The 8,191-nt window shown below is 42.8% G+C and overlaps 1 non-coding gene across 1 annotated transcript; it reads left to right on the forward strand.

Annotated features, from left to right (window-relative positions):
• Positions 1 to 6,740: 6,740 nt before the first annotated feature.
• On the forward strand, positions 6,741 to 6,815 carry Trnat-ugu (transfer RNA threonine (anticodon UGU)). The gene has a single exon. It is a non-coding gene; the product is annotated as a tRNA-Thr (tRNA).
• Positions 6,816 to 8,191: the final 1,376 nt, after the last annotated feature.

Below are 8,191 nucleotides of genomic sequence, written 5' to 3' on the forward strand. Positions count from 1 at the left end.
GCATGTGGCAGGTCTATTCCTACTGTTTATGGACACCAATGCCCGCCCACTAAAGACCGCTGAGTTGTCAGACGCACTGGAAGATGAAGACACTGAACGTATGGAACGGCCTGCGTACTCGCTGGACTTTAACCCTATAGGGCAGGCCAGGGATTCTACTGACAGACAAGTTTTTCAGCGAACACCTCCTGACCGAACCGAGCAAAAACTGAAAACTCCTTGAGAGGAGAATGCGACATTGACTCCAAGGATTCCTCAATAGTCCCGCAGTCACCTTGAATAACAGGTTCAAAATGTGCACTTTTGCCCGAGGGAGACATATTCCTTACTAAAGTCCTATATTAACCTTTATGTTGGGAGTCTGACCTGTGTTAAAATTGAACTTATGTCTGTCATCCTGCCTTCCCATGTGGTGAAATCTGTACCGTTTTTCATTATAAAAATACCATCCCCCCTGTATTACGAATGTACTGTGTCTCACGTCGTCCAATTTTGCCTGCGGTTATTTTTGTCCAGCAATGTCTCTGTTCCTCAGCAACTGTCAGACAGTGTGAATGAATAGAGATGCAGTTGTCTGTGACAGGTAGAACGTCCGCCAGAGTGCATGGTTATTGTTCGTGTTTAGTGTTGTTACCAGTCGTGGTAAAGTTCATAACATACGTGAAGAGCATCAGATGATGAATGAAGGCTGCGGATATGACGCGTACCCTTATGAGTCATCTTTGTCAGGATCTGTCAGAGTTTGAAAGGAGCCTCATTGTGGATCTCCATTTGAGTGGCTGATCGAATAGTGCTGTGGCTCTGAGCACTATGGGACTTAACATCTTAGGTCATCAGTTCCCTAGAACTTAGAACTACTTAAACCTAACTAACCTAAGGACATCACACACATCAATACCCAAGGCAGGATTCGAACCTGCGACCGTAGCAGTCCCGCGGTTCCGGATTGAAGCCCTAGAAACGCACGACCACCGCGGCCGGCCGGAATAGTGCAGTATTCAGATTTTTGAGGCATTCGGACGTAAAAGTGGTCCGATATTTGACTACATGGGACGTGAAGGTGATTACTAGTCGTGAAGGATTTAGTGTACCACGTCTGACCACCACAAGACTGGATAGCCGTATTTTGCACCAAGCGCATCGTAACCTCTTAATATCATCATTTGGCATCCGGGAACAGAAAAGAACTCCATGTAATATACTGTGTCATCCTGATCCACTGGTCAGACACTAGCTATGGCCAAAGTAGGGAATAATCGTCCCATGCACTGACTGCCATTAACAGCACAACATACACGGCTGAGTTTGGACTGGTGGCGTGACCAGGGCGCCTGAACTACTAATGAATAGTGTCGCATTTTGTTCAGAGCTCTATCGTTGTGCTATAGTAGACCAGACGTGCCATAGTTGTAGAGTATAGCGGCGACCTGGTGAGAAGTCCCAAACCTCCAGTGATTTGGAAAGTCACAGCGGCTACACTCGAGGCGCCGTGATGCGTGGAGCCATCGGGTACGATTTCATGACACGGCTGATAGCGAGTGAGGGATCTGTTATGGCACAACGTTACGTCACGGGCATCGTGAGTCCTTATGTGTTCCCTTGCGTCATTGACTTGGTGTCAATTTTCAACACGACAATGCTTTTCCACGAGTGGCACGTACCTCTAAGAACTGTCCGCTCGATGCTGAGGTACTACTACGGCCAGCAAGATCCCCAGATCTGTCCCCGATAGTACATGTACATTTCTTTTCGTCCTCCCCTTCCGGCTGCTTTACTTTTATCCCATAAGACAGTGTGATCTATTAAAAAACAATTACAGAACCTTGTCTTAATCATAAATGTTGGGAGAGAAATGCAGTTTTGTGGAATGAATTTCTGACCACTTGTTAAAAATACTTGCTTTTACCAACGCCGTCAACCAAAATTTTCTAAAACTCATTTGGAGAACCAGTTCATCTTATTAATACTGAATGGCTAGGTAAGTTCACTTTTATTTACCATTCCTCATTATAAATTTTTTTCCGTATTACTAACATAAACGTTTGACATTCACGGTATTGTTAACGTGCATTAACTCTAAGTAAATACTCAAAGCAACCATATCCGTTATTACGAGCTTCAGTAACAGAAGGTCGAAACTCTTGAAATAATTCTTACAGTGCCGGACGTGTAATATAATACCATTAGTTATCACTAGGCGGAGCTAAAACGAAACATATTGTAAATAAAGGAAAAGTACCTCTATATATCACTGTATCGTCAAATCCTTATGTCATGTTTTTCAGAGAATGGAATCTACTTCTGATGACCCTTACACTCTTAATTAAAAAAATTGTTGAATGACACTTCGTTCAGTTGCAGCAAAATAGCAAAACACACCTTTGAACACACAGCCGTATGAATTGCCGTTAATGAAGGAATTTGTCCCAAGTGGTTTACTTTGATATGAATTAGCAGATAACCACACAGAGAGGCTGAAACAGGTTCATTGTGCTGGCAAGCAACGTGTAAGGCACCTCACAGGATCTGCGATTGACGGTGACACTGACGGGCTACAGGTGACAAAGTGACGTGCCAATTAATAAAGAAAGTACGCTGGGGTGACATGACTCTCGCTCCTGCGTTAATTAACGGACCAGCTGGATGACAGGCAACACGATACACACTGCGTCACGCACTATCGCGGCGCCCACAAAGCGGCATGCACACCGCCTCTACAACATTACCTACGCTCTGCTTTCTCAGATCGACCACAGGGCACGCGGCACGTTAATCGTTCAACCTAGCTTCTCCTCTGCATCCTTAAAGAACTAAACACTTCTACTGCTGCAACATTCCTGCTGACCATTAGACCGTCAACTATACCACAATGAATACAGAATCCACATTGCTACTTTCTGAAGATTGTAATATATTTAGGTTTACTAAAGATGCGTTCTAGTTTTCAGTATAATAAACGATCCGTGAAAATAACATGTATTTTACAGGTCCGGCATTCTCCACCAAAACTAGTCATCGACAACCATCGACCAAAATAAGAATAACAAACCCGAAGGCAAAGGCAGCGAAAAATCACAATCGAGAAACAGTGACGTTGAACCACAGCCTAGAAGCCGCTGACTGTGTTACATTTTACTGTGTGAAAATTTCTTAGCGTTAAATTAATAGCTGGTATTTGGCGTCAGTGAGGTTTAATTACGATGCGGCCACTAAGATGAAGGTTTTCTGTGGTTTTTACAAATTTCTTCCGTCAAATACCAGTCTGTATCCTTCAATTACTTTCCTCTTTACTGAATCGTCGATAACAAACTCAGTGTCTATGTTACCCTATGACACTCTCCTTCCATCTCATCTTTGTCTACATATTGTACAGTGACCACTCCCAAAAATATCTTCATTGTGTAAAATTTTGTTCGTATTTTTTTTTCAATTTGCTTGATCGCCTTGTTAGTTTTTGGAGCAATTGTTGGACCGTGGAACAGAAGCTGTAATCTTCGCACCCTCAGCACTTCTATTGCAGCTTTCTGTAATGCTAAATGTTCATCAATGGAAAGAAGTGATCTTCTTACGAGAAAAGTAAACAGGATTCGTCTTTCCCCTTCTGCACAAAATGTTCAGAGCAATTATATCTGTTATTACGAGCATCAACAACAGAAATCTGAAGCTCTTCAAATAATGCCTACATTGGAGGACGAGTAATATAATACCATTAGTAATCACTAGGTGCAACTAAAACGAAACAGATTTTAAATTAAAGAAAGGTACTTCTACATATCACTGTATCCTCAAACACTTATGTCATGTTTCTTGGACAGTGGAACCTAGTTCTGATGTCAATTACTCTTTAAATAAATAAACAGTATTGAATGATACTCTTTTCAGTGGCAGCAAAATAGCGAAACACACCTTTCAACACACAGTCACAGGTATTGCCGTTAGTGAAGGAATTTGTCCGAAGTGGTTTTCTTTAATACAAATTAGCAGATAACCCTTGGGACTTTTAGAGACCTACTTGTTTACTTTCTACACAAGACGGGCTAAGAAAATCAACCTTCTAGTAAAAACTACTCTGCAGATTTTGACTCTAGAGAAAAAAACTAACTTCCAGAAACGAATAATTGAGAATCTTCTCAAGTATATTGAAGACCTGAAAGCAGTTGGGAATATTATGTTAGTGAAACGTTAAGAATTTTATTCAGAATTTCCCTGAAACCCACAGAATGTGTACAATTACTATGGATACCATCATCTATGCACTTCTGTTTCAATCTTCCGGCAGTTTTGTAATGATACTACTAAGTAGCTCGTGGTCTCGCGGTAGCGTTCTCGCTTCCCGAGCACGGGGTCCCGGGTTCGATTCCCGGCGGGGTCAGGGATTTTTCACCTGCCTCGTGATGACTGGGTGTTTGTGTCGTCTTCATCATCATCATCAATCATCCCCATTACGGTCGGAGGAAGGCAATGGCAAACCACCTCCACTAGGACCTTGCCTAGTATGGCGGCGCGGGTCTCCCGCGTCGCTCCCCTACGCTCGGTAAACGGAGTATGGGACTCATCATCATCATCATCACTATTAAGTGACGTCATTTTTACTTTATTAGGGTGTAAATATTACAGAAATGTCCACACGTTTCACGCAAATCTCCTGGTTTACACTTTTGTGACAATTTTCATTTGGTATAACAGATGGACAAAACAAAATATTGTCACTGATGTTTCTTTTATAGACGTGATATGGATAAAAAGATCAACGACAGCAAAGCGCAGAGAGAAATGTACAGAAACATAACTTTGTAATTTTATTAAAAGTAATTTACGTTTCTCGAGTACGGGGTGGCTGGCAGTAGCCGTCTGGTCGCTGTTACGACGCTGAATAAAACAATTAAAATATATTCATAAGAATAAAAACGATGATCTGAAGTTTGATTAGATGTCAGTTATCTAAATCTACATGACTACTCTGCAATTCACCCTTCTGTGTTTGGGAGAGGGTTCGTCGAACCACCGTCAAGCTATTTCTCCACCGTTGCATTCCCGAAAAGCGCGCGGGACAAACGAACACCTAAACCTTTCCGAGCAGGCTCTGATTTCTCTAATTTTATTACGATGATAATTCATCGTTTTGCAGGTGATCGCCAACAAAATAATTTCGCATCCGGAGAAAGCTAGAGATTAAAATTTCGTGAAAAGGTTCATAGCAAAGAAAAATGCCTATGCTTCAGTGATTTCCATCCCAGCTCACGCATAATATCCATGACACTCTCTCCCCCTATTTCGTGCTAATACAAGACGAGCTGCCCTTTTTTTTTTAACTTTTCCGATGTTCTCCGTCATTCCTTTCAGGTAAGAATCCCGTTCCGCGATTACAGTACTCGACAAGAGGACGCACAAACGAAGTGTAGCAGTCTTTTTAGTAGATCAGGTGCCAATAAAACGAAGTCTCTGGTTCGTCTACCACACAACATTTTATCTGTGATCATTCGAATTTACATTGTTAGTAAACGTAATCCCCAGGTATTTTGTTAATTTCACAGCTTCCGGATTTGTGTGACTTATCGTGTAACTAAAATTTAATGTATTCCTTTTATAATTCATGTGGATGACATCCCAATTTTCGTTATTTTGAATCAGTTATTAATTTTCCCACCATAAGGATGTCTTATGTAAATCGTTTAGGGTTTGGTTTGTATATTCTGACGATCCCACTAGGCGATAAACGTCAGCATCACATGCAAACAATTTGATAGAGGTGCTCAGATTGTCTCCTAAATTGCCTATATAGATTAGAAACAACAGAAGGTGTGTAACGTTTCCGTCTGGAGCGTCATATATCAGTTCTGTTGTCTCGGTGACTATCCGTCAGTTGCTACAAACTGGGACTTTTCTGACAGGAAATCACGAATGCAGCCAATACTCCATATGCACGCTGTTTGATTCGAAACCTCATATGAGGAACAGGGTCAAAAGCCTTTTGCAGATCTAGAAATGTAGTCTTGAGCCATATGAAGATGACGGTGTTGTGGTGTCTTCGTTTTCCAGGTAAAGAATTTGGTTGCAGGTGAGAATGAAGAGGATCTCATACGAAAAATGAAGTGGAGTAAACATGAGGAAGATACAAGAAACGGAATGTAGATGACAGAAAGGGGTCTGATTTCAGCTACGCAGAGAAGGTGCTGGTTGAAAGCTTCCTAGGCAACTGATGAGATATGGTTTGGCGGTTTCCAGCCTGGAGTTAAATACGCTCTGATGAGTATATCTGAAATTTTGGGGTGAGTGGTAAAAACAAAACAAGAGTCTAGCCTTGCCAGCCAGTGACTGTGGTCATGTGTGTGTGACCTGCGTTTGTGTGTGTGTGTGTGTGTGTGTGTGTGTGTGTGTGTGTGTGTGTGTGTGTATGTGTGTGTGACTATGTTGTCTGTTCTGATGAAGGCTGTTTGACCGAAAGCTTTGTTTGACACTGCCTACCTGCAACTCACCATCTCCGCTGTATGGTGAGTAGCAACTATACTTTTCAAAATATTGTTGTTAGTCCATCCTGGATTAAGGCTCACCGGCCACTTGACAATCTTCTTCTTCTGTGGGAATGTACAAATAGTGCCCGAACTCTTATGGGAATCGGCAACGCACCAAGAGAAATGAGTATAAAGGACGGGGGTACTACGAATGTAGTGTGGGACAATACGTTGAGCATGTGGATAGGCGTGCCAGAGATAAATCCCTGCAGTCGCGTTATCCTCTGTGTCCTCGATGGCTCAGTTGGATAGAGCGTCTGCCATGTAAGCAGGAGATCCCGGGTTAGAGTCCCGGTCAGGGCACACATTTTCATCTGTCCCCGTTGACGTATGTCAACGCCTGTAAGCAGCTAAGGGTGTTCGTTTCATTGAAATACTTAGAAGGCGATACGCATCTGCTAAGCGGATTGTGTGCGCTATGCCTGTCCATCATCTTCTGGAGTACGATGTGCGGTATAGGATTGAAAGCACACCGAAGCAGTTCAAAGAAAGGCAGTTCGATTTGTTTTTTGACGAAATAGGCCTGAGAATGTGACGGATATGGGGTGGTGGGGTGACGGTGGTCGGGACGTGGAGGGGGGGGGGGGGGGGGGGAGCAATCATTAAACCAAAGATATTTTTGTTTTGCTGAGGTCTTTTCACGAAATTTCAGTCACCAACCTCATCCGAAAGTCAAAGTATTTTGTTGACTGGTGCATAACGTATATATGTATGTATGTGTTGAATTGGGGACCTAGATACGACGGAGAGGCTTCGTCCCCGCTGCAGCCCTTAGTGGTACACAACCCCACAACAGGCTACAGCGATCTACTCACCCAGGGTTATTGTGCGGCTCGGCCCCCAGTAGATTCCCCCCTTCCACGGGAACGTCTCATTCCAGACGAGTGTAACCGCAGTGTTTGCGTGGTAGAGTAATTGTTGTGTACGCCTACGTGGAGGCAGTGTTTGCGCAGAAATCGGCGACATAGTGTAACTGAGGCGGAATAAGGGGAACCAGCCTGCATTCGCTGAGGCGGATGGAAAACCGCCTTAAAAAGCATCTACAGACTGGCCGGCACACCGGACCTCGACACTAATCCACCGGGTGGATTCTTGCCGGGGATCGGCACGCTTTCCAGTTCAGGAAGCAGTGCGTTAGACAGCACGGCTAACCGGGCGGGCTCGGTGCATACCGTAGAGATATACGCTCATCATGATATCGTAAGTCAAATGATAGCTCGTATGGAATGCTTTAGATGTTAATTTTTTCCACGTTCACGTCGAAAGGAAGAGAAATAGTGTAAAAGTGGTTCCATGCGCCGGCTACCTAACAATGAAATATGATCATGTAGTTAGATAAGGTTTTTTTTCTCTATTTGTTTAGTCTCTCTGTAGGATCGCTTGATGTTGGTCATAGAGATCAAAATCAGACGATTGTGTTAGATTTATAGAGTTTTTGCTAGTAAATATAGTCTAATTAAGGAAAATGGACCTCACGTAACTACTAACAAGTATTCATCCCAAAGTTATTGCAGTTGTGTAGTCGATGCAAATGTGGACGTAGTTTTTCGTCATTTGCATTATTTTCTTAGATCTAGTAAAATGACGTATTCAAATATTTCTCATTAATTTCTCGGTTCCACTAATTACTGCACAGCACAATTTTGTCCACTTCCAGTTTAATATCTCCTGTACTAGAA

This window comes from Schistocerca gregaria, chromosome X (genome assembly GCF_023897955.1).
Source record: "Schistocerca gregaria isolate iqSchGreg1 chromosome X, iqSchGreg1.2, whole genome shotgun sequence".
NCBI lineage: Eukaryota > Metazoa > Arthropoda > Insecta > Orthoptera > Acrididae > Schistocerca > Schistocerca gregaria.